At 48.7% G+C, this 27,216-nt stretch overlaps 1 protein-coding gene and 1 pseudogene across 2 annotated transcripts in view; one reads left to right on the top strand and one right to left on the bottom strand.

Moving 5' to 3' along the window:
* KIAA0825 (KIAA0825 ortholog) overlaps positions 1 to 27,216 on the bottom strand; it is a 2,097,552-nt gene that overhangs the window by 432,906 nt on the left and 1,637,430 nt on the right. The window lies entirely within an intron of this gene.
* LOC146865651 (large neutral amino acids transporter small subunit 4-like) overlaps positions 1 to 27,216 on the top strand; it is a 156,369-nt pseudogene that overhangs the window by 69,085 nt on the left and 60,068 nt on the right.

Here is a 27,216-nt window from a genome sequence, read left to right on the forward strand (position 1 = left end):
GGCAGTTAAGTCACTCCATCCTGGATTTCCCTGGGTGTCTAGTTTTCAAAAATGTATAGGTTTGCTAGGTTTCCCAAGGTGCCCGCAGAGCTAGGGTTCAAAAACTAGAGCTAGGCACTTCGCCAAAAAAGGGTAAATTTTCACTGCGATATTGAGTTGTGACCACGTTGCGTTTTGCGCCGTTTCCTGTCGCGGGCACTATGCCTACCCACACAAGTGAGGTACCATTTTTATCGGGAGACTTAGGGTAATTCAGATTTGTAAAGGAACTGTTATTATCTATTGATTTTCGATACATTTCTGCCTTCCAAATGAAAGATATTGTGTAAAAAAGAAGTCATTCTAAAAAATGACATAATTCTCATGCTAGAATGAGTATTCCCAATTTCAGAAATGTGCAAATATCTACTGTTTCTAAACTCTATATTTTGTTTCCATTTCAGAAATACATAGGTGTCTTTCATACCGATTTTTCCATGTACACATTTTTACAGAATAATTACTATATACCCGGTACATAATAAAAAACCATTGCAAGTTGCTGCTCAGTTTTTGGCTCTGGGTTCGTCGGGTTCTTGGTGAACCTACAAGTCCTATATATCCCCACAACCAGAAGTGTGCAGCGGATGTAATGGTATATTGCTTTCAAAGAGCTGTCATAATTAGAAGAAGTTACAGGTGAAAACGTTGACACAAAAGGCTGTTTTTTTCAACTAATTTTCGATTTATCCTATATTTAACTGTTAGTTTCTATAAAAAAAACCTTGATGGATCTACACAAATGACCCCTTGCTGAATTCAGAATGTTGTCTTCTTCTCGAAAATGTATAGCTTTCCAGGATCCATTATTGCTTTTGTACCCATTTCTGCCATTAACTGGAAGGAGGTCAAAAGCACGAAAAATAGCAAAATTAGGCTATGTCCCAGAAAAATGCCCAAAGCTGTGTAAAAAATGTTGGGGTTCTGACAAAAGTCTGGTATCCCCGAAAAGCTGGGAAAATTGTAATTTCAACCCCACAAACCCTTTTTTGATAACATTTGCAGGGAGAAACCCAGATGCTTTCATTTGCAGCCCGTTTTTCCCATTTTTCCAAAAAAAACCAAAATTTTGCTGTATTTTGACTCATTTCTGTGACCCCTCTAGGAGAATCCACAAACCCTGAGTACCTTTAGAATCCCCATGATGTTGGAAGAAAAGGACGCAAATTTGGCGTGGATACCTTATGTGGTCAAAAAGTTACAGGGGCCTCAGCCCGCACTACCCCAAATAGCCAAAAAAGGGCGTGGCACAGGAGGGGAAAAGGCCTGGCAGCGAAGGGGTTAAAGAAGGCTGCCAGCTTCTTCAATGACTGGGTAAATGTAGTTTTGTGTGCACCTCCTTGGAAGCCATCTTTTATGAAGGCACATGTGTGTTCTGTTCACAAAATGGCACAGTCCCACATTCTGACCATGTCGATTGTGTAAAGTATTGTGATTCCCAAGGGACCAACATTTTTTCGTTTTGTGTTCCAAAGTACTTACAGGTCTCCGAGTGTGGGGACACCTTTGGTATTGAGGTGTGTTAGTTTGCCTTGGGTGTACCACTACTGTTTCTTTCAGGGTAAACAAGAGGTGGCATGACTTCATTGTATTGCTGTGCTCACCTGTTCCCAGACACTAGCGTCTCAGTGTATTTCTCATTCAAGTTTTGGGCTGGTGTGTCCTATTTTTCCTTGTGTCCAAGTGGCATGGTGGGTCTACCAACTGGGGAGTACAGGGCTTACATATGTGCGGAGTAATCGAGCTGTTACTCATGATGCATTGCCTGATATGCACTGTGACCTATTGGTTTTGTACTCATGTGTCAGATGTATACAGGTGACTGATGTTTTTCTGTATCTTCACCTTGCCCACAGCATCATCATTGGAAACCGAGGGAGACACCGGCACAGACCTGGAGGAGGGACCCAGCACCAGTGCCGGCGAGTCTGCGGGAGCCAGTGGCACGGAGGGCGAGGGGAGTCAGTCGGAGGACCTGTCTGGTGGCGATTCCAACTATGACGCAGACGGGTCCGAGGCTGACCTCATCGAGGGGGCGGAGGCTGCTACAACACCTGGCAGCAGCCCAACATCTGTCCCCGCCTCCTCCATTCCCATCACCGCCCTCCCAGTTGCTCCGGTCCCTTCTGTCCGTGCAGGGCCCCACCATGTTTCCTTCGGGACAGGCACCGCACCCCCTGCCCCTGTCACCCCTGCTGCTCTCAGTGCAGAGTCTGTTGACATACTGCGGCAGTTGCAGGTTGGGCAGGCATTGGTGCTGACTGTCCTCCATGGCGACACCACACTGCTGACACAGATGGTGTCGTTCATGGAGGGCATGTCAGCAACGATGTCTGAACAACGCAGGTTTCTGCGGTCCATGGACTCTTCCCTGACGGCAGCAGTGACTCTCCTGCAGCGCTTCGTACCCCCCCACCCCAGCCCCATCCACACTTCCCTCTCCCATACCTGTCCCATGCACACCCAGACATTCCCAAGCACGCACCCCACCAGACACAGGCAGCACACCACCAAGTAAGGGCAAGCGCACACCTCCTGGCACGCACACTCAGGGGGATGTAGGCACACCCACTGGGTCTGGGGCAAAAAGACATACACGCAGCCACAGTCTGAGTCTGCAGGCCTCACAACCCAGTCCCTCCAAAAGCCCTCCCCTTGGCTCCCCTGCCAAACTGACACCCAAAGAGGTCGACATGGGTGAGCTGGCCCTCACCCCCACTGTGACACCACCCCGCAAGCGGGCAAGGAAGTCCCCGGGCAGGGTAGTTGAGTCCCCCCCTGTCCACCCCCTCCCCCAAGAGCGCTGTACCCCATCCCTCGGCCACCCCCCCTCCATTGGCCCTGGGGTTTCTTCCGGTGCAGGGGTTACTCTGGACGCCCTGGCAGCAGTGTGCAGCGCAGAGCTCACCACCACCTTTGGCGCTGCCCCACCCCCTGTGGTGGAGACATCCTCCCCTGCACCCACCACACCTACCCTTCCCACTCCTGTCCCTGCGGTGCCTGGTCCTTCCCCACATGATGCCCCCCCCCCCCGGTCGACGAACCTGAGGGTTCCACTGTGCAGGCAAGCTAGGGGAGACGCGTGCCCATGTGTCCCCGAAAGGACTTCTATTATGGACTGGCCATTGGCCTTTGTATATAGTGTGATTTCATAATTTGTTTTTTATGCTGAATAAAGCATTTTATTTTTACTTTGAACACTATTGCATTTCAGGTATTGATGTTGGTGCTGAAGCTCCAGGAGTTGGTGTTGTGGTAATGTGTTATGGTTCTGAGAAATGTTCTAGTCTGATGTTCATGAAGTGGACCATGGTATCTGCGTGCCATCACAAGGTCTCTGCAAAGAATCATTGGTAGTGTGTGTTATTTTGGTTTTGAGACATTGTCCCAAGGAGTGTTCCTTCCTCTGTGGCACCTGACATCTTCCCTGCAAAGAGTTGCACAATTGTTGTGCTGACCTGTGTCTACATTTCCTTTGTTGGTGATGGCTCCCTTCAACTATGGCCATGCCTGCTCAGCAATGTCTCCGGCTGCATCATCTGTGCCATCCTTGCTAGTCACTGTACTTGTGTATTGAGTATGTTGAAATGTCTTCATGGAGAAATTCTCCCTTTTCAGCACTATGCATGTGTGTACTCCCGGCCTAGCACACATATGGTACTTGTTCTGCAGGGTATTTGGGCACCTGACTCATTGTATCTGTGGGAACTCCACCCTATTCCTTCCATGAGTGACAACATCCTGGTGGCTGGCCCAGCACCTGTACATTCCTATCAGTCCTGGGATGTGCGTGACAGTGTGTGTTCCCTTTGGCTCTCTTAGTTTAGTAGGCAGTGACATGACTATACAGTCTGGTGGCATGATCTCAGTGTGTGTATTGTGCTGCATCCGCCAGGGGTGGGTATGCATGTGTTATTTGTCCTCACACCCACATGTGGTGTGTCATGCAGTGGGGGAAAGACATCCATCCTCCTGGGAGTGGGACACTGCTGTCAGTGATGTGTTGTTGTGGCACTATCATCATTGTCCAAAGTTAGGGATGCGTACATACACCCATGGAGTTGTGGTCATCTGATAATGATGTACACCCCCCCCATGTCTCTGTCCACTTCTGGGAGTCCTCTGCACCCACCCATATATGTCTGTCCACTGCTGGGTGTCCTCTGCACCCACACACATATGTGTGTCCACTGCTGGTAGTCATATACACCCACCCCTCACATGTCTGTCCACTGCTGGGAGTGGTATGCACCCACCGCCATGTCTCTGTCCACTGCTGGGAGTCCTCTGCACCCACCCCTCATATTGCAGGCCACTGCTGGGAGTCATATACACCCACCCCTCACATGTCTGTCCACTGCTGGGATTGATATGCACCCACCCCCATGTCTCTGTCCACTGCTGGTAGTGATATGCACCCACCCCCATGTCTCTGTCCACTGCTGGGTGTCCTCTGCACCCACACACACATGTGTGTCTACTGCTGGGAGTCATATACACCCACCCCTCACATGTCTGTCCACTGCTGGTAGTGATATGCACCAACCCCTCATATTGCAGGCCACTGCTGGTAGTCATTTACACCCACCCCTCACATGTCTGTCCACTGCTGGAAGTGATATGCACCCACCCCTCATATTGCAGGCCACTGCTGGTAGTCATTTACACCCACCCCTCACATGTCTGTCAGCTGCTGGTAGTGACATGCACCCAAACCCATGTCTCTGTCCACTGCTGGGAGTACTCTGCACCCACCCCCATGTCTGTCCACTGCTGGGAGTGATATGCACCCACCCCCATGTCTCTGTCCACTGCTGGTAGTGATATGCACCCACCACCATGTCTCTGTCCACTGCTGGGAGTCCTCTGCACCCACCCCTCACATGTCTGTCCACTGCTGGGAGTGATATGCACCCACCCCTCATATTGCAGGCCACTGCTGGTAGTCATTTACACCCACCCCTCACATGTCTGTCCACTGCTGGGAGTGATATGCACCCACCCCCATGTCTCTGTCCACTGGTGGTAGTGATATGCACCCACCCCCATGTCTCTGTCCACTGCTGGTATGGATATGCACCCACCCCCATGTCTCTGTCCACTGATGGGAGTCCTCTGCACCCACACACATATGTCTGTCCACTGCTGGGAGTCCTCTGCACACACCCCCATGTCTGTCCACTGCTGGGAGTGATATGCACCCACCCCCATGTCTCTGTCCACTGCTGGTAGTCATTTACACCCACCCCTCACATGTCTGTTCACTGCTGGTAGTGATATGCACCCACCCCCATGTCTCTGTCCACTGCTGGGAGTACTCTCCACCCACACACATATGTCTGTCCACTGCTGGGAGTCATATACACCCACCGCTCACATGTCTGTCCACTGCTGGGAGTGGTATGCACCCACCGCCATGTCTCTGTCCACTGCTGGGAGTCCTCTGCACCCACCCCTCATATTGCAGGCCACTGCTGGGAGTCATATACACCCACCCCTCACATGTCTGTCCACTGCTGGGATTGATATGCACCCACCCCCATGTCTCTGTCTACTGCTGGTAGTGATATGCACCCACCCCCATGTCTCTGTCCACTGCTGGGTGTCCTCTGCACCCACACACACGTGTGTCCACTGCTGGGAGTCATATACACCCACCCCTCACATGTCTGTCCACTGCTGGTAGTGATATGCACCAACCCCTCATATTGCAGGCCACTGCTGGTAGTCATTTACACCCAGCCCTCACATGTCTGTCCACTGCTGGAAGTGATATGCACCCACCCCTCATATTGCAGGCCACTGCTGGTAGTCATTTACACCCACCCCTCACATGTCTGTCCACTGCTGGTAGTGACATGCACCCAACCCCATGTCTCTGTCCACTGCTGGGAGTACTCTGCACCCACCCCCATGTCTGTCCACTGCTGGGAGTGATATGCACTCACCCCCATGTCTCTGTCCACTGCTGGTAGTGATATGCACCCACCACCATGTCTCTGTCCACTGCTGGGAGTCCTCTGCACCCACCCCTCACATGTCTGTCCACTGCTGGGAGTGATATGCACCCACCCCTCATATTGCAGGCCACTGCTGGTAGTCATTTACACCCACCCCTCACATGTCTGTCCACTGCTGGGAGTGATATGCACCCACCCCCATGTCTCTGTCCACTGGTGGTAGTGATATGCACCCACCCCCATGTCTCTGTCCACTGCTGGTAGGGATATGCAACCACCCCTATGTCTCTGTCCACTGCTGGGAGTCCTCTGCACCCACACACATATGTCTGTCCACTGCTGGGAGTCCTCTGCACACACCCCCATGTCTGTCCACTGCTGGGAGTGATATGCACCCACTCCCATGTCTCTGTCCACTGCTGGTAGTCATTTACACCCACCCCTCACATGTCTGTTCACTGCTGGTAGTGATATGCACCCACCCCCATGTCTCTGTCCACTGCTGGGAGTACTCTGCACCCACACACATATGTCTGTCCACTGCTGGGAGTCATATACACCCACCGCTCACATGTCTGTCCACTGCTGGGAGTGATATGCACCCACCTCTCATATTGCAGGCCACTGCTGGTAGTCATTTACAACCACCCCTCACATGTCTGTCCACTGCTGGTAGGGATATGCACCGACCCCCATGTCTCTGTCTACTGCTGGGAGTACTCTGCACCCACACACATATGTCTGTCCACTGCTGGGAGTCATATACACCCACCCCTCACATGTCTGTCCACTGCTGGGAGTGATATGCACCCACCCCTCATATTGCAGGCCACTGCTGGTAGTCATTTACACCCACCCCTCACATGTCTGTCCACTGCTGGGAGTGATATGCACCCACCCCCATGTCTCTGTCCACTGCTGGGAGTCCTCTGAACCCACCCCTCACATGTCTGTCCACTGCTGGGAATCCTATGCAGCCACACACCCACCCACCCCCTTGGTGCAGTACACTGCTGTCCTGGGCCTACACACACCAATATAAAGGTAATATGCTGCACCAGGCCGTAAGCCAACATTTGTGGCGTGTGTACGCCTTGTATCCCAAATGTACTGGTGCCGTAGAGGTACGTGAGATACGGACCGTACCCCCGCATTCATAGGGGGTGTACGGTCCGTACCACGCGTACCCCAATGGCCCCAATCCAATAGTGATACGGCCCGTACCCACGCTATGTATGTGTGGGTGCGGTCTGTATCACTATAGTAGTGGTGCCGTAGGAGTACGCGTGGTACGGCCCATGCACACGCTCTGAGAGCGTGTGTACGGTCCGTACCACGCATACCCCTACGGCACCACTATAATAGTGATACGGCCCATACACACGCTCTGAGAGCATGTGTACGGTCCGTACCACGCGTACCCCTACGGCACCACTACAATAGTGATACGGACCGTACACACGCTCTGAGAGCGTGTGTACGGTCCGCACCATGCGTACCCCTACGGCACCACTACAATAGTGATACGGACCGTACACACGCTCTGAGAGCGTGTGTACGGTCCGTACCACGCGTACCCCCACAGCACCACTACTATAGTGATACGGACCGTACCCACGCTATGGATGTGTGAGTACGGTGCGTATCACTATTGTAGTGTCACCATAGGGGTACGCGTACACGTCCACTTCCATTGTTGCGGGACGCAGGGATTGGTGGACACGCCCCCCGGAGTGACCAGACACTGGAGGTAATGTATGTCCTCAATATTGTAGGTTTTAATTTGGGTAGGGGGTATGTTTCCTGCCCCTCACCCCCCATTGGCCCCTGGGTGTTGTTCTCACCTTCTGGGGCCTGTGCGTCGGGTTCGGTGCACCAGGTCGTAGGCTAAGAGGGCCGGGATGACACGTAGGTTGGGGTCCATGGCTGTCCGTCGCGTACCGGGGCTCCGTTTTTGCGTCGGACTCAGTTTTCCGGCATTTTTTGGCTGCCGTAAAAAAATAGCTGTGCGGAGTGACATAGGGACGATTCGTACTTGCTGGTCCGTAAAACGCTGCCTGACTCCGTACGTACGTCGCGTATGCGCTGTCCAGGATCAGACTAGTAGGTATTTTTTAGCCGTACGGTGTTTTGTACGATTCGTACGGAAATGCTATTTCTGTACGAATCGTACTTGCTGGATTGTACGGTGGATTTCCCGGATACGAGTCGTACGGAGAATACGCTCCGTACGACGAATCGTACCCGGGTTTTACAGGATTGGGATCGGCACCTATATGTAATACTTATAATTTAATGTTTTTAAAGAACAAGTTACTTACCTTCGGTAACGCTTTTTCTGGTGGATACAGTATCTGCCTGTGGATTCCTCACCTTGTGAATATCCCCTGCGCCAGCATTCCACGGAACTTTTCTTCCCCAGCATTCCACGTCGACGTGGGCGACGTCATAATACACCGGCTCCGCTCGCGACTCCGATCGACGTCAGCGGAGCCATAAGAAGCCCACGTCGGCGTGATGACGTCAGTTCCCTTTTTTCCGCGCCTTCGACGCGCAACGGTTTTTCTCCAGTGCTACTTTATAGTTTGGTCGTGTATCTCTGTTTATTCGGCTATGTCTTCGACTAGGAAGTCGGGCTTTAAGCCCTGTAGGGAGTGTGGAGGCCTGATGTCGATAACGGATCCACAACAGAATTGTTTATGGTGCCTCTCCTCGGAACATGATATGGAGGAGTGCGGATGCTGTAAAAGCATGAACCCGAAGGCACTCAAGGAAAGGAAGACCATGAAGAAGATTGGTGAGGAGAAAAGAGGGAGGAAGAAGGAGAGATCGAAGAGAGAGTCATCGACTTCGAGGTCGTCGAGGTTGAAGAAACACCATAAAAAAAGTAAACATTCTAGACGTCGATCCTCGAAGTCCAAGAAATCGAAGTCGAGGTCGGCTTCGTCTCATCGACGTCGGAGCAAAGGTTTGTCTCCTTCTCCTTCACCTTCGAGGAAGCAGACTCCGATTCAGTCTTCGACGAGGTCTTCGGCTCCGTCTAAGACGTCGACTCCGGTTCGTGTGGAGTCGGATGCTTCTATGCATGAGGAGCGGGAAGAGTCTGTTCCAGTACCTGAAGATTCTGAGGCTCCAGTGGAGGATACTGTGGAGCCGGTGCCGGAGGCCCCACAAGAGGTTCCTTTGCCTCAGTTCCCGGCCCCAGGTACGGATTCGGCTAATTTCTTAAATGCTATGTATGGCATTTTTAATAGGGAGGCCTACCCATCCGGAGCACCAACTGGTCCCGTGGGTCAGATGGCCTTTACAATGGGGGTGCCACAGCAGTATGCTCAGGCCCCCTTTATGCCGATGGCGCCTTCTTGGCAGTTTCCGGCGCCACCTGGGGATCCGATTCGACCTCGGAAGGTCCGGCAGGCTTCGGAGCCTCCTTCGACGCCGAGACTGGCTCCATCGACGCCGAAACCGACTCCATCGACGCCGAGGCTGACTCCATCTGCGCCGTGTCTGGCGCCGTCGACGCCGGTTCCTCTGGTTCCTCCGACGCCGCGTACGACGTCGCCGACGTCGGTTCCCCGAATCCGGTCGAGGAGGGAAGCCCAGAGGGTGTTGGAGGAAAGAAGATATCGAGAGTTGGAAGAAGGTGAGGTTGATTCTTCTTCGGACGAATTCGAGGGCATTGAGGAAGCCAGTGGGCTGGATACAACCCCAGAGTGGGAACATGCATCTGCCAGGTCTTCTCCACCTCATGAGTTGGCTCCCTATCACGTAGTGATAAAGAAAGCAGCAGAGCTTCTGGATTTACAGCTGCCTTCTGTGGAGTACAAATCCAACCTGCTCACAGAAGTGTTACATTCTCCGACTTCGACATCAGAGCCCTTGTTGCCTTTCAATGAGGCCATATTGGAGCCGGTATTAGAGGTATGGAAGAAGCCCCTTTCATCTCCTGCAGTGTGTAGACAGGTGACAAGAAGGTACAAGGTTGCACCAGGGGATCCTGACTTTTTATCCACTCATCCGTCCCCGGACAGTTTGGTTGTGCAGGCTTCATGCTCCAAGCATGCTTCCGGTGCCTTTCCTCAGTCTCCAGCTGACAGGGAGTCTAAAAAAGCTGATCAGGCAGCAAAAAAGACCTTTTCGACAGGAAGCATGGCGTTAAAATCGACTAATGCTACATGCCTGCTGGGGCGTTACGTGCACGCTCAAATGGATTCCATTAAGTCCTTGGCTCCTAAGTTGCCTGAAGGGGATAAGTCATCCTTCATGGAGGTTGTAGCGGACACTCAGGCGGCTGCCAGGCAAGTTATCCAGTCAGGGTTGGATACTGCGGACTCCGTGGCAAGGATCATGGGGTCGTCTGTTGCTGTAAGAAGGCAGGCTTGGCTCCGTAACTCTGGTTTCTCAGCGGATGTTCAAGCTATGCTGGTCGATCTTCCATTTGATGGTCAGAAGCTGTTTGGGGAGAAAGCGGACTCTGCCCTTCAGCGTTTTAAGGACAGCCGATTGACTGCAAAATCCTTGGGCCTGCAAGTACCGGCAAGGGGTTCGACCTTTCGAAAATTTAGGGGCTTTGGGCGATCGTCTTTTCGCTCTTACCGGCAGCCCCAGCAGCAGCAGCAGCAACAGCAGAATCCCCTCTATAAGTCCTATAGAGGGAGGCAAAGGGGTCGGAGAGGTTCTGGACGCAACCCCTCTTCTTCCTCCTCCTCTGCTCCCAATGAGGCCTCAGGGAAGCAGCCCTAGATCCCCCATCCTGGATCATGTAAGGCCTGTGGGGGGTCGGGTGTCCTACTTTCTACGGGGTTGGAAATCGGTTACAACAGACCTTTGGGTTTTGAACCTCATAGAGACTGGGTACGCCCTTCCCTTTCAGGAGTTTCCTCCCCTTTACCCTCCTTGCCAAGGTTATTGTTCGGAGGACCACCTGCTTCTCCTGCAGAAGGAAGTTCTAGCCTTGCTCCAGAAGGGTGCAATAGAGGTGGTTCCGGAGCAGGAAAGGGGTCAGGGATGCTACTCCCGGTATTTTCTGATTCCCAAAAAGGACGGCAGATTGCGTCCGATACTGGACCTCAGAATCTTGAACTTTTACCTGAAACAGAAGAAATTCAAGATGCTGACCCTTGCGCAGGTTCTTCAAGCGTTGCAGCAAGGAGACTGGATGGTGTCGCTCGACTTGCAGGACGCGTACTTCCATGTCCCAATCCTGAAGTCACACAGGAAGTATCTCCGATTTACGGTTGGGTCGCAACATTACCAGTTTGCGGTCCTCCCGTTTGGTCTTACTACCGCACCTCGAGTCTTCACAAAGGTGATGGCAGTGGTGGCTGCCCATCTCAGGAGGTCGGGGATTCCAGTTTTTCCCTACCTGGACGACTGGCTTCTGAAGGCAGAGTCCCCAGAGATGGTGCAGCATCATCTGCGGGTAACATCGCAGCTGTTGTTCGACTTGGGTTTTTCGATCAATGTGCCCAAATCTCACCTGGTGCCCTCTCAACGCAACCTGTTCATAGGGGCGGTACTGGACTCTACTGTGTGTCGAGCATTCCCTCCTCCTCAAAGGATTCTCGACATTCAGGAGTTGGTCCCTTTATTCCACAGTGGAGCGGTTGTTCCAGTTCTGAAGGTCCTTCGCCTGCTCGGTCTGTTCGCTTCCTGCATTCTGTTGGTCAACCATGCACGCTGGCACATGAGGGCACTCCAGTGGTGCCTCCGCAAGCAGTGGTATCAGCACAACGGAGATCTCAGGGAGTCGATCAAGATCTCCAGAGAAGCTGCAGCGGATCTTTCATGGTGGAGCGTAGAGGGCAATCTGTCGCAAGGAAAGCCCTTCCATCTGCCTCCATCAGTGGCCACAGTGATAACGGATGCATCCACCCTAGGGTGGGGTGCTCATCTGGGGGATCTGGAGATCAAGGGTCTTTGGTCTCCAGAGGAAAGGTTGCTTCATATCAACCTTTTGGAATTGCGGGCGATTCGTTTGGCGCTCAAGGCCTTCCTCCCTTCCCTTCGCGGTCAGTCGATTCAAGTCCTGACAGACAACACGACCGCGATGTGGTATGTCAACAAACAGGGAGGAGTAGGGTCTCTTTGTCTGTGCAGAGAGGCCTTACGTCTATGGTCCTGGGCTCAGGACCATCAGATTTGTCTGATGGCAAATCATCTGGCCGGGGTGCTGAACGTACGTGCGGACAGTCTCAGTCGGCAGTTCTCCGCCGATCACGAGTGGAGGCTCCATCCGGAGGTGGTTCGTCATGTCTTTCGGATGTGGGGGACACCTCGGGTGGACCTGTTTGCCACCCGCGAGACCGCGCACTGCCCGTCATTCTGCAGTCTCCGGTATCCGGTGCAGGGGGCGTTGGGGGACGCGTTTCAGTTGAGTTGGGGCTCACAACTCCTTTACGCGTTTCCTCCCATACCTTTGATTCCTCGGGTTCTGAGGAAGATTCGCCAAGACCGGGCCCAAGTTATATGGGTCGCCCCGGATTGGCCAAGAAGGGTGTGGTACACAGATCTTCACCACCTCTCCTCGTGCCCTCCGCTCCGTCTCCCTCTGAGGGCAGACCTCCTCTCGCAGTCGGAGGGGCAGGTTATACACCCCCACCTCCAGAGCTTACACCTTCATGCCTGGAGATTGAACGGGGCAACCTGAGTTCATTCTCTCTCCCACCTGATGTGGTGGACGTTATTTTATCGGCCAGGCGACACTCCACCAAGTCCGTTTACTCCTACAGGTATTCTAAGTTTGTAAAGTGGTGTGGAGAGAGGTCCATTGATCCTTTAAAGGCCCGTCTGTCCAATGTGCTTCAGTTTACTCTTTCCTTGGCTCGGCAGGGCTTTGCTGTGGCCACGGTTAAGGGCTACCTTTCGGCCTTATCGGCTTTTCTGTGCCTCCCAGATCAACCTTCTCTATTTAAATCTCCGGTTGTTCTGAGGTTCATCAGGGGCCTTACAAACATGTTTCCTCCCACTCCATTTGTAATGCCTCAGTGGGACCTTAATCTTGTTTTAACCTTTCTAATGGGGTCCCCTTTTGAGCCTCTTCATACTTGTCCTTTGAGGCTGTTATCTTTTAAGGTGGTTTTTCTTGTGGCCTTAACCTCGGCAAGGAGGGTGAGTGAGCTTCAAGCTCTTAGTTCCAATCCTCCTTTCCTTACCTTTCATGCTGAAAGGATGGTTCTCAGGACCAGAGCTGCTTTCCTGCCAAAGGTAGTCACTCCGTTTCATTTGGGGCAGTCCATTACTCTCCCTGTTTTCTACCCTCCTCCTCACCCTTCCAAAGAGGAGGAAAGACTCCATCGTTTGGACCCGAAGAGGGCTGTTAGTTTTTATCTGGATAGAACCAAGGACTTTCGCCTTGATGACCAGCTCTTTATTGGCTACATTGGTCGTTCTAAGGGGAAGGCGGTGCACAAGCGCACGCTGTCAAGATGGATAATTCTGACCATCAAGATCTGCTACGCCCTGGCTGGTAAGACTCCTCCTGTTGGCATTAGAGCACATTCAACTAGAGCTAAAGCCTCTACATCTGCTTTGGCCCGGGGTGTTCCTGTGGCAGATATTTGTAAAGCCGCGACTTGGGCCTCCCTCCATACTTTCGCAAAGCATTATTGCTTGGACTCTGAGATGAGGAGGGAGGGCCACTTCGCGCGCTCTGTGTTACAGGATTTTCTGGTATAGGAAGGTGGACACCCTCCTCCGGGAGTGGGGACTGCTGTGGGAATCTATTCACAAGGTGAGGAATCCACTGGCAGATGTATCCATCAGAAGAACAAGTTACTTACCTTCGGTAACGCTTTTTCTGGTGGATACAGTATCTGCCTGTGGATTCCTCACTGACCCACCCGCCTCCCCGTTGTCCACCTTTGTATACCATGAAATAGGTCTTGTTGATATGTTTTTATACTTTGTTGTGCAATTGTAGGAAATGCTTGTTTATTTAGCATTCTTTTCCTTTGTATGCTATGCATATGTGTTGGTGTATTGTATACTGTGTACACTTTGAGTCTGTCGTTAGTCCACCTGTTCGCCTCGAAGGCACGGGGAAAAAATGGGTGGAACTGACGTCATCACGCCGACGTGGGCTTCTTATGGCTCCGGTGACGTCGATCGGTGTATTATGACGTTGCCCACGTCGACGTGGAATGCTGGGGAAGAAAAGTTCCGTGGAATGCTGGCGCAGGGGATATTCACAAGGTGAGGAATCCACTGGCAGATGTATCCATCAGAAAACATTTTTTAACTCTGTTTATTTTAGTTATATGTGTTATTTACTTTATTTAACATTATTTTTATACATAAAAAAATGATATTTTTAACAATGATATTTTTAACAACGATATTTTTTATCGATATTTTTGTACTTACCATTATGTAGAAAGGACTTCGATATTCTGGACATCGATATTTCTGCAGGTCGATATTCTGACTCTCGATATTCTATCAGTGATCCGTCAGTCTCAACCATGAGGAAGCCTCCACTGATAGCAGGAGCACTGTAACCACTGATAGCAGGAGCATGGTACAAGGCATTATGTCCAGCCCTGTTTTACCTGCAGTGAACCACAGCACACTATGTAAACCAATATGGAGAATATGAATGTAGGCACCATCTGGGGTTTGTTGAGAAAACTTGGTTAAAATTGCTCCATGATTTCCTGATAAAAGAGGTCTTACACAATCTACTTAAAGCAGCCAGCGCAAGAGGGTTAAAGGGCAGTAAATAATCATATATATATATATATATGTATATTATCTACTGGCGGTCGCCAGTAGATAGTTATAGTTACAACCTAGTTTCAATAGGAAATCTCAAAATTCTATTTTGAATAACTTTGGCGCTGGTTGACGAATCCTCGCGACATTTTCAAAACTAATGAGGCGCTCCGTTCAGCTCCTACCCTGAAAGTCTTGGGGTGATTCGTCAAGCAGGGGCCGAGAAAAAAGGGGGTTCCCAAAACGCGTTTTCCCCATGCATTTTTCCATAGGACCTTTAGACACAGCTACAGCCCGAACGGCTGAACAGAATTACTTGAAATTTGGCAGAGAGGTAGCCATAAGGTCAAGGAAGTGCCTTTTGCAGGTCTGGTGTAAATCTGTTCAGTATTTCCTGAGAAAATAGCATTTAAAAGCATATATATATGTGGGCGGACCCTAACCACACATCTCATCCTGAGATCTGATTGGCTGTCAGCACTTCATCCAAGAAGTGTTGGCAGCCATCTTGGGACCAATATACATGATAGCACCTCATTAAAAAGCATTGCAGTTAATAGAAGGTTTTAAGACTTTAGTTACATTATAAATCATTTGTTGATGGTACCATACTCATTTTAGGAATTGTGGTATGTTCTAAGGTGATTTCACCATGTGAAAAAGCCTTCTGCTGGGATATCATGATTGAGAGAAAAATATTTTCTCATACTTTTACCACAGAGGTTTGGAAGGTGATCTATAAGCTAAACTGAGAGCTTATTTTCTGTAAATTCACATTATTTTTCTCAGTCATGTGAGAATGAAGTCTGACATTCTCAGTAAAACATGTACATCCAACAAGGGCAGAGACTGTCAGTTGATTCCTTTGTGTTCTACTGCAGCTTCCCAGAGTGTTCCAAAGAACTACTAGAGCGCTAACAGTCCTACTTATGATAAACGTATGGCACACCTGAAGCCATCTTGCTTGGATTAAAGTGGTAACTCTTAAAACATTTAATTTCAAAAGGAACAAAATGAGGGGGTTCATTTTTCCATAAAAAGTATGATTAGTGCTGCAGAAAGAAAAATTAGGGCACATTTTGAGTGACTTCTCAAATCCTCTTCTATTTCATTAAAACATTCTGACATGCAGACTGAAACATGCACTTTCAATACCAGCAGCAGTTTTCCCTGGTGAGCAGTAGCTTTACTACAGTGATCTAATGAGCAAAAAGAGTGCTAACATTCTGAATTTATGGCAAATGTGTGACACATCTGAATGCCTTCTTGATGGAATCAAAGTAAAAAACTGAAAGTATTTCCTACTGAGGAGACTGCAGTAAATGAGGAAATTAGGAAACTTCATAACAAATAAGTCTCCCAAGATGGCCACCAGAGACAAAAGAGCCCAAATGTAGCCCAAATATCACCCAGATGTAGCCCAAGTATAGCCCAATGACAGAATGTTCGTAAAAACAACTAGAGCGCTTACTGTCTTCATTATGACAAAAGTATGGCACACCTGAAGCCATCTTGATTGGAATAAACTGGTAACACTTAAAACATTTAATTTAAAAAGGAACACAATGAGGGGGTTCATTTTGCCATAGAAATTATGATTAATGCTGAAGAAAGAAAATGAGGGCACATTTTGAGTGACTTCTCAAATCCTCTTCTATTTCATTAAAAAATTCTGACATGCAGACTGAAACATGCACTTTCAATACCAGAAGCAGTTTCCCCTGGTGAGCAGTAGCTTTACTACAGTGATCTAATGAGCAAAGAGAGTGCTAACATTCTGAATTTATAGCAAATGTGTGACACATCTGAATACCTTCATGATGGAATCAAAGTAAAAAACTGAAAGCATTTCCTACTGAGGAGACTGCAGTACATGAGGAAATTAGGAAACTTCATAACAAATAAATCTCCCAAGATGGCCACCGGAGACAAAAGAGCCCAAATGTGCCCAAAATTACCCAGATGTAGCCCAAATATAGCCCAATGACAGAATTGTGCAAAACACTTATTATTTTGTGTTTTTGCAGTGTTATATAGTGTAGACTTGTCAGGTATTTGAGTGCTTTACATGAGCATTGGTTACATCACACAAGAACAAATTCATTTTGGCTGTAGACATGGGGAGACTAGGTGATTTGACCAGAATCACAGAATGTCGAGCTGGAGCAGAAACTTCCACCTGGTTCCCCAGTTGCAAAGTCTGCAGTTCTGGAAGTAACACCACATCCTCTCCCCTAAGTGCAACATTTAATCAAGTGGTCAACTGGATAAAAAAACATAAAGATAACAAATAATTTAAAAGTGCTTTGTCGCTATTTGAAAACTCAGAAAATATGTCCTTATTTTAGTCTTTTAGAGCACTAACCATAATTTTGATGCAAATAAGACCCTCTCATATATGTAATTTCTAAAGGAAATGCTCTAGGTATTACAGTTTTGATTACATCAAGATGATGCCAGGCGTTCCACACTTTTGTAATAAATATAGAATGTTAGCAATCTAGTTGTTCATTAGGATACTGTTGAGAGGCAGAGGCCAGGGGCACGGACTCTGAAAATTGAAGGCAGGTAGGAGGGTGCAAAGGCAACAATTTAACCACACTGAGCAGGCAGGAAGGGCCGTGGAAGCACAACAGACTATGGAGGGCAGTGGAAAGGGGGGCAGGGGCAACAAACCAACAATACAGGACTTGCAAGAGAGGCTGTGGCAATGTAATTAGACCATTGTGGGCAGAAGGAAGAGGCAATGGTAGTACAACCATACATGCCAACAGACCCGATTCAGCCAGGAAACTTCCAATGTTTTTAAGCACAAATGGGCTTTATTTGATCTGTCTCCTGTCTACAATCTCCTCTTTTTCAATGTAACTCAAAGGGGAAAATCAATACCCCAGTTTTTTTTCAAAATCTCCCTCTTACCAAGTTCAAAATGTTCGCAAGTATGGTACATTGGATCATGGAAGGAAATGGGGTAGGGATATGGACTTGGATAACAGAGGACAGGAGGGACATGGAGAGGTGCACCAAACTGACCCTGCAGGGCAGGCATCAGGGTTTGCAGCAGCACAATACACCACACAGGGCATGCAGGACGGGAGTGCAGCACAACAATCCATAGAAAGCAAGAGGGAGGGGACAGGCCCATGCACATGGACAACAGAGAACAGAGGGGCAAGAGGCAATGGTAGCTAGCTGACCATAGTGGACAGACAGGAGAGAAAGCTGCAGCATAACAGACCATAAAGGGCAGGAGGGACGGATCAGGGGCATTACAATCGAACAGACAAGCCAGGAGGGAGGGAGTAGGGGTCTGCACATGTAAACAGAGGGCTGGGGGCAAGGGGGCAGGGCAGGAGCAGCAAGATAGCCATGGAGGTCAGGCAGGATGGGCACTAGACGCAAGACACACCATGAAGAGCAACAGTGAGACTGTGATGGCATACACACAGACCATGGAGGGAAGGTGGGAGGGGGTCAGGGGCAGCTAACTGACCACACAGGGAAGGTGGGAGGGGCATGGCAGCACAGAAGACCATGCATGGCAAGTGGGAGGGTTAGTGGCAGCACAATGGCTATGATGGGCAAGAAGGAGGGTGCAGGAGCATGCACAAAGGACGATGGAGGATAGAAGGGAGGGTCAGGACCTGTGCACAGACAAGAAAGTTCAGGGGAAGGGGCCTCACAACAGACCACACGGGGCAGGCAGGAGGAGCAGTTGCAGCACAACAGACCAGGGAGGGCAGAAGGGTGTGGCAGTACAATGGACCATGTAGGACAGGAGGAAGAGGATAGGGGCATGGCATGTGGACAGGCAGGGTGGAGGTGGCAGGGACAGGTTACAGTCATCTGACAATGCTAGGCAGGTGGGAGGGGAGTGGCAGCTCAACAGAACACTCAGAGCAGATAGGAGTGGCAGGTCCATGGAACATGGTGGGCAAAAAGGATGGAGCAGGGGCATGCACAAAGACATCAGAGGGCAGGGGGAAGGAGAATAGGGGCAGCAAGCTAAGCACAGAGTTTAAGCAGGAGGTCAATGATGGGGCATAGAATTGGGCAATGGAGGGCAGGAGGAGTGGACTGGTACATCATACTACATTGAGGGCAGTGGCAGCACATCAGACCAAGCATGGCAGGAGGGAGGAAGCTAGTCCATGGATTCACACAACAGAGGATAGGGAGGAGGGGGATGGGGCAGCAAGCTAACTGTTCAGAGAAGGCGGGTATTAGGAACTTTATTGTTTTTAAAACATTGTGTCTGTGCGAACTACTTAAAATATGAACAAGTATGCAGCATAATCTCACTTTTATTCAGGAGGAAGAGGACGTTTGTGACTGTGACTCCGGGCTCAGTTGGCAGAAACACCCCCTGACCCTCCACCCCCTATCGCAAAATGTAATGCCCGTGAAAAGGGTAGGTGAACACAGTGTTATATAGAACATAGTCCTGAGAGCACGATTGAAAATGAAAACTAGATATAGTGTATGGTATAAACTATGCACCAAAAAGTGTGATATAAGATGAACCGGGCGTGAAATATAATATGCAATACATTGTGCGCAATGACAGATTCATTGGAGAGCGTGAGATAGCACAGGCACTAGCGCGTGCAATGCGATATGCGCCTTGGAGTGTAATATGCACAGGGCAGTGTTGTGTAACCTAACTAGTCTCTAAAGTTGTAATATAAAATATGTGCTGGGGAGTGTAACGTTGCATATGCACTGTGACAAAGGTATGGATCCCAGATTGTAATATGTATGGCATAGCACTGTGCGTTATAACATAGGCATCGAGGAAGGCACGTTAGATGGGGCAATATAACCCGTGCGAAGACAAGTGTGGCATGACATATTCACGGGGTGGTGTTACAGTGCACATGGGCTAGAGAGTGTCATAGCATATGCACTAGCTAGTGGAATACAACACAGAGGTGTGTGGCACTCGGCAGGCAATGGTGGGTGTAACACAGCATTGGGCTCTGTCAGGAGCGCGCTGTGACTCTCAAGTGATGTTCGTCCCCTTTCCAGAGAGTAAAATAAAATGTATTACACATCCGGCAGTGGATGTATGTTTTATTAACCGTGAGGGGGGTTTCTTGCATAGTTTTCGTCGAATTTTTGTCGAATCCCCTTTGAATGGCTTGGTGTGCATGTTTATTAAATGTGCCCGTCAATAGCTACCCATGTTTGTATAAATAAACGACAAGGGTGTCTACCTGGATTAGGCACGGTAGGGCATCAGACATGTCAGAGCTTCACTAGTGGTGTAAATACATTCCACGTGGATTCATTATATGCATAGTCGCCTTTTAATGAATATCACGCAAATCGTCATGGTGATAGGTACGTACGGTTTGTCCAGCATGTCCTAGGTGTGTCTATAAATATATATTTTTAAAAAATAATAAAAAACAGTGGCCGGCCCTGGGGATTGGGGTCAAAAAAATATAATTAGGAGACAGGCCCTGGGGGATGGGGTCATCAGGGCCAATAAATTAGAATAAGAAGGGGAACCACACAGCCCCCCTTCTTAAAAAATTAAAATAAATAAAAGACTGGCATCGTGCCGGAGGCCATGCCCCCTCCGTGCAGCACTCTGCAAACGCGCCCCCAACAGGCATCTCCAGTATGCGCCAGGGAGCTGCGCTGCAGACAGGTGTTCTGAGGCCAAGCCCCTTTTTACACCTCTCTGCAATGCAGCTCTGTGGCGCTTACTGGAAGTACCTAGTGGTCTAGTTTGACCCTAGGGACCCTTAGGATTCAAGGGGACTTAATCTCTCAACTTAGAACAGCCACAGGGCGCGTTTACACAGTGGTGAAGGGAGGGGACGGGGCCTGAGGTGACGTCTGCAAACACGCACTATGGCACGTTTTAAATTGGGGATATAATTTCCCTTCAATACTGAGGGCCCCTGGGGGCTAACTAGCCCACCAAGTGCTTCCAGTAAGCGCCACTGAGCTGCATTGCAGAGAGGTGGTCCAGGCCGTGCCACTTTTTACACCTCTCTGCAACGCAGCTCTGTGGCACTTACTGGAGGTACCTAGTGGGCTAGTTGGACCCTAGGGACCCTCAGGATTCAAATGAACTTAATCTCCCAACTAAAAACGGACACAGGGCGTGTTTACACATTGGTGAAGGGAGGGGACGGGGCCTGAGTTAACGTGTGCAAAAACGCCCTGTGGCCTGTTTTAAGAGGTAGTTTTAATCCCCATGCCCTATTATATACTAGGGGCTTACAGAGGAGGTCATGCTAATCACAGGGGGACCCCAACGCATAATGTTCCCTAGTGTATGTAAGTGTTTTCACTGTATTCTAAGTGTCTTTTAACATAGCACTGGCTCTAGGACTGGTTAGTCAGACTCAGTTACCACCAGTATCCGTCTGAAAAAGTTGAGGGTACAGGATGATTTTGCAACAAGGCTTCTTTCTGCTCTTCTTTTTGTTCTTTCTGCACGTTATCCTTCTTCCTGCACTTTTCTTCGTCTTTGAGGACTTCTGTTGCTTCTTTCTGCACTTCTTTTGTTTCTTTCTGTGCATTTTTTCTTCTTTCTTCACATGTCCTATCTCTGTAGGCATAGTTAGAAATTAGCATTTAAAAAACCTTTGAAATTCACAGAAAAAACCATAGGTTTTAGGCACGTTATAGTTAGGAATTAGCATTTAAAAAACCTCAGAAATTCACTGAAAAAACCATAGGTTTCAGGGGTGTTATAGTTAGCTGGACTTTTCACTTGTACAAAACCATTGAAATTCCCCCGTTATAGTTAGTTCAGCTAACTATAACTCGCGCGCCCGCAATGCACTGCTGATGACGTCACATATTACATCACTCATGACATGGTCAGTGACATCACTCATGACATCACTGATGATATCTCAAATGACATCACTGATGACATCATCCTTGTGATAGAGTGGCAGACCTCCTCTCACCCTAATATAACCTTTGATACACACATTCAAAAATAGAGACTAAAATTTTCAAAACATTGGACATACCAATACCAGTTACAACAACCTCTTCAGTAATTCTAAGGTCCACATACACATCCACTCATTCACCAACAGTCCTATACAGTCATTCATACATGTACTCACTCATCATATGTACTCATACACCTATACTTCCTGTTACACAATGCCACTCATCCATAGAATTACTCACACACATAGTCACTCATGCTAATAAAGAATCAAACATACATTTACTTGCATATACAGTTATACACACACCACCACACTTACTTCTACGGAAACTTACACATACTTAGTCTTTTAAACAATCACTTATAGAAACACATACTTATTCATACAGGAACTCTTTCAATCTCTCACTCTCACATATACTCACATATATACACCAATAGTCACATATACTAGTTTAAAACATATGTAGTTACTCATAAAGACACTATTGAGACAGTCATTCACTCACTAACACACCCATACACACACTCATCCACCCATACAGTCCTGCACACATGCTGTGTTCAACACATACAAACAGTGAGTCACTCATTCATGCACCTATGCACTACGTAATACCCCCCACCGAACCATGCAGACACTCAGACTGATACTCAAAAAACCAACTAATAACCTATATAGACACCCATGTAGCTACTCACCAACCCATGCAGCCACTTATACACAAAGTGAGAGACTGATACAGATATTTACATATTTAAACATTACTCACTAAGCCATGTATTCACTATGATACGACCTTGAGATATACATATTCAAAACATATTTAATTTTCAGAAAAACACACATTCACTGGATGATGTCATCAGTGATGTCATCAGTGATGTCATTTGATATGTCATCAGTGATGTCATGAGTGATGTCACTGACCATGTCATGAGTGATGTAATATGTGACGTCATCAGCAGTGCATTGCGGGCGCGCGAGTTATAGTTAGCTGAACTAACTAGAACGGGGGAATTTCAATGGTTTTGTACAAGTGAAAAGTCCAGCTAACTATAACACCCCTGAAACCTATGGTTTTTTCAGTGAATATATATATATCTATATATATCAACAACTCCTCACTTGACCCGCACCATCGAACATGCGGGGTAGGTGGGGGTGGGTCCGCCAATGTTACACAAGAACTACGACAAAGATTCTCTGAGCACTCTCGGGAGTTCAGGTGAGATTTATTCCAGTAAATGCATTTTGGCATCGGCCTTCATCAGTACAAAATAAATCAGTGGTTTCAACACAGCATGTGGTTTGTTTAAATATAGTAATATCTTTCCCTATTGGAGGGGCGTCTGACAACTCAGTTGGCGGCATCTCTTTCATCGAGTGTGTGTTTTCCAGGGAACAGAAAGGTAACAATGTCCCACAATGCAACATTCGCTTCCATTCATTGTGTCCCAATCGGCAATTTTTCTTTACCATTTTCCTGTTCCCTTCCATCTCGCCACCACTTTAGTCGTTCCCTTCATCTCTCACTTGCTGTGTCTATGTCCCTCGCCTACTGCTTATGGATTTCACGGGACTGCCGCAGGTGTCTCTCACATGGCAGAGCACCATGGATTTGTATAATCCACGTTCTTTCAGACGGGGTGATCCTGCAGGCAGCGGTTCAGATGGCAAACATAAAACAATTCCTCGCTTCACCCACATCATCGAACACACGGCGGGTGCCTCCGGGCGGGGGGTGGGTCCGCCAATGTTACACAACAACTACAACAAAGATTCTATGAGCACTCTTGGGAGTTCAGGTGAGATTTATTTCAGTAAATGCATTTCGGCATTGGCCTTCATCGGTAAAAAATAAATCCATGGTTTCAACACAGCGTGTGGTTTGTTTAAATATAGTAATATCTTTCCCTATTGTAGGGGCTTCTGACAACTCAATTGGCAGCATCTCTTTCATCGAGGGTGTGTTTTCCAGGGAACAGAAAGGAAACAATGTCCCACAATGCAACATTCGTTTCCATTCATTGTGTCCCAGTCGGCAATTTTTCTTTACCATTTTCCTGTTCCCTTCCATCTCGCCGCCACTTTAGTCGTTCCCTTCATCTCTCACTTGCTGTGTTTATGTCCCTCACCTACTGCTTATGGATTTCACGGGACCGTCGCTGGTGTCTCTCACATGGCAGAGCACCATGGATTTGTATAATCCACATCCTTTCGGTCGGCGGTGATCCTGCTGGCAGCGGTTCAGATGGCAAACATAAAATAATTCCTCACTTCACCCGCACCATCGAACACGCGGCGGGTGCCTCTGGGCGGGGGGTGGGTCCGCCAATGTTACACAACAACTACGACAAACATTCTCAGAGCACTCTCTGGAGTTCAGGTGAGATTTATTCCAGTAAAATATATATATATATATAAATATATCTGGTTTTTAATTTTTTGAATAAGTTTAATAGTTATATATGCATTTGAAGAGTAATTAATTATATTTAATTTGTATTATATTAGCATTACTTTTTAATATATTTAATGTTTAATCTTTATATATTTTAAAAAATTATATTTTGTACAACGATAATAATGACAACAATATTTTTAATTTAATTATTTTACCATTTACATTATAAAGATAGCATGACAATATGTTTGAAAACGATATTTATGTGGTAACATTTTGGTATGGTAATATTTCTAGAGGTGATATTTTGCCAGTGAGCCCTTTTCCCAAAAATACTGACAAGACTTCCTCACCTTTGCTGGAATGGGAAGCATTAAAATTGGTGGTACGCAGTGCCTCGAATGGCACAGTTGTGGGTGCTAAACATGAGGTCACTAGGGAACTCACATGCCTGTAGGACAAGCTGGGCCTCCTAGAAGCAGAGGCAATTGAGAATGAGGAAAAAGCTGATGAGTTGCGGGAAGCCAGAATCACACATGTTGAGCTTCTAGGACAGCCTCATCTCAATCGGGTTCTTGTAGAATGTGGTTAATCACCCATAAAGGTCTCAAGGAGTGAGGGGGGGGGGATTCTGCAATTCAGATGAAGAGCCAGGTCTTGAGGTCCTTCCTGAATTGAAGCAGTGAGGGTTATTGCCTGAGCTGCAGAGGTAGGGAGTTCCAGGTCTTCACAGTGAGGTAGGAAAAGGATCTCCTCCAGCTGAGGACTTGCAGATCTGTGGGATAGTGGCCAGGGCCCAGTGGATAGAGCAGAGATGTGTGGTCGGTGTGTAGAAGGAGAGGGTGTGGTTGGGGTATTCAGGTCCTTTGTTGTGGAGGGCTCTGTAGGCATCTTTAAGGAGCTTGAAGGTGATTCTTTTGTTGATCTGGAGCCAGTGGAGGTCTCCCAGGTAACCGTAGATGTGGCTTCAGCAGGGGATGTCCAGGATAAGTCTGGTGGAAGCATTCTGAAAGGGCTGCAATTTATTTTGGAGTTCTTGGGTGGTGCCAGCGTAGATTGCACTGCCATAGTCGAGCTTGCTGCTCATGAGCACCTGAGTGACCGTTTTCCTAGACTCGGTCAGGGTCCACATGCTTCTGGAGCAGGTGAAGCATGTGGAAGCAGGAGGATGATACAACATTGATTTGGCGGTTCATAGAGAACGAGGATGATGCTGAGGTTAGATGCTTGGTCGGTGGGTGTGGGGAGGTTCCCAGCATTGCTGGCCACCAGGAGTCACCCCATGCAGAGGGAGTAGAGCCAAGGATTAGGACTTCGCTTTTGTTGGTGTTGAGTTTGAGGTCGCTTTCCTTCATCTAGCTGGCTACTGTCTTCATCTGGTCATGGAAGTTGCTCACAGCGGTTGTAGGTTTGTCAGTGAGGGAGAGAATCAGCTGTTTGTTGTCAGCGTAGGAGATGGTGTTATTGAGTCCTTGGTTTCTGACGATGGCTGCAAGCGGGACATGTAGATGCTGAAGAGGGTGGGGATCAGAGAGGAGCGCAGCCATGGGGGACTGCGCTGTTGATTTTCCGAGGAGAAAAGTGGAAGCCTGAATCTCTGGGTTCGGCCATTGAGGTATTTGATGCTTTGCCTCAGATGCCGGTGTTGGGAAGTCTTGTGCAGAGGGTGTGGTGGGAGTTGGTGTTGAAGCCAGCAGAGAGGTCCAGGAGAATGAGGGCTGTGGTTCGGTTGAGGAGCGTGCAGATGTCATCAGTTGGGGCGAAGAGTGCAGTCTCAGTGCTGTTGTTGCTCCTGAAGCCAGATTGGGAGGGCTCCAGTGTGTGGTTTGTTTTGATGATTTATGTGAGTTGGGTGTTGATGGCCTTTTTGATGACTTTGGCTGAGAAAGGGAGTAGAGAAATCGGTTTGTAGATCTTGAGGCCCATCGGGTTGACAGGGTTTCTTCAGCAGGGATTGATCTTTGCATGTTTCCATTTTTCAGGAAAGGTGACGGATTCAATGGAGCAGTTGATGGTGTGGTAGAGTTCGGGGGCGAGGCAGTGCCAGTTTGGTTGAAAATATGATGCGGCAGGGTGTCAAGGGGGATCCAAGGTGGATGTTTTTCATGATCCTTAGGGTGTTGTCAGTAGTGAGGGTGGTCCAGTTCAGCAGGGTCGGCAGGGGTCTGGAACATTCGCCTACAGTGGTTGCAGTGGTTGGGGTGGGTGAGTCCTGGGTTTCACAGCTGTCATAGATATCTATGATCTTGTGGTGGAAGAAGGTGGCATGGGTGTCGCAGAGGTCTTGGGAGGGGGATGTCTGTGCAGAGTTTGGCAAACTCTTTAATCATGGTGAAGAATTCTTTGCTGTTGTGTGCATTTACATTGAAACTTTCCTGTATGGCAGTGTTCTTAGTGGTTCTGATGAGGCGGTGTTGAGTGGTGATGGCGGTTTTGAAGGTTGCATGGTCTACCAAGGTCTTGCTGCTCCTCCATCTTCTTTTGAGCTGCCTGCAGCTGCACCTGAAACTTTGGAGGGCTGGGAGAACCAGTTGGCTTTCCTGGAGGGCTGCTTGCTGGAGGATTTCCTGAGGGGCCAATGTGTTGGCGCAGTCGGAGATCCATCGGTGGTGGTATGTGCTGAGGCACTGGCATTCATGGTGATCAGCGGTGGGGTTTTGCTGAGGGAGATGGCGAGTTGGGCTTTAGTGACCTTGTTCCAGCATCTGCGTCGGTCACGGTGGATGCCGTGGTGTTCGATGGGTCTGGTAAAGGAGAAGCAGATGCAGTGGTGGTCTGTCCAATGTAGTTTAGAAGTGTGGCTGATGGAGATGTTGTTGCTTGCGGAGAAGATGGGGCCAAGTGTGTGTCCTGCTGAGTGGGTTGGAGAGGATATTAGTTGTTTCAGTCCGATGGTGGGGAGGTTCTCCAATAAGGATTAGATATGGTGGCCGTTGAGGTTGTCCAGGTGAAAATTAAGGTCGCAGAGGTGGATGTAGTCCATTTAGGCAAAAGCATGGTGTGCGATGAAGTCGACTATAGATTGACTGGAGGGGGACGGGTTTCAGGAGGTGTGTAGATGAAAAAGGGTGTGGCGGAGGGTGACATCCGTGCTCGTCCGGATCTGCAAGTGGAGGTACTCCATGTCAGGTGACTGGTCATCAGAGCTAGTTGTGAGGTGGAGGGTGTT

The sequence above is a fragment of the Triturus cristatus genome, chromosome 2_1 (genome assembly GCF_964204655.1).
Source record: "Triturus cristatus chromosome 2_1, aTriCri1.1, whole genome shotgun sequence".
NCBI classification, from domain to species: domain Eukaryota; kingdom Metazoa; phylum Chordata; class Amphibia; order Caudata; family Salamandridae; genus Triturus; species Triturus cristatus.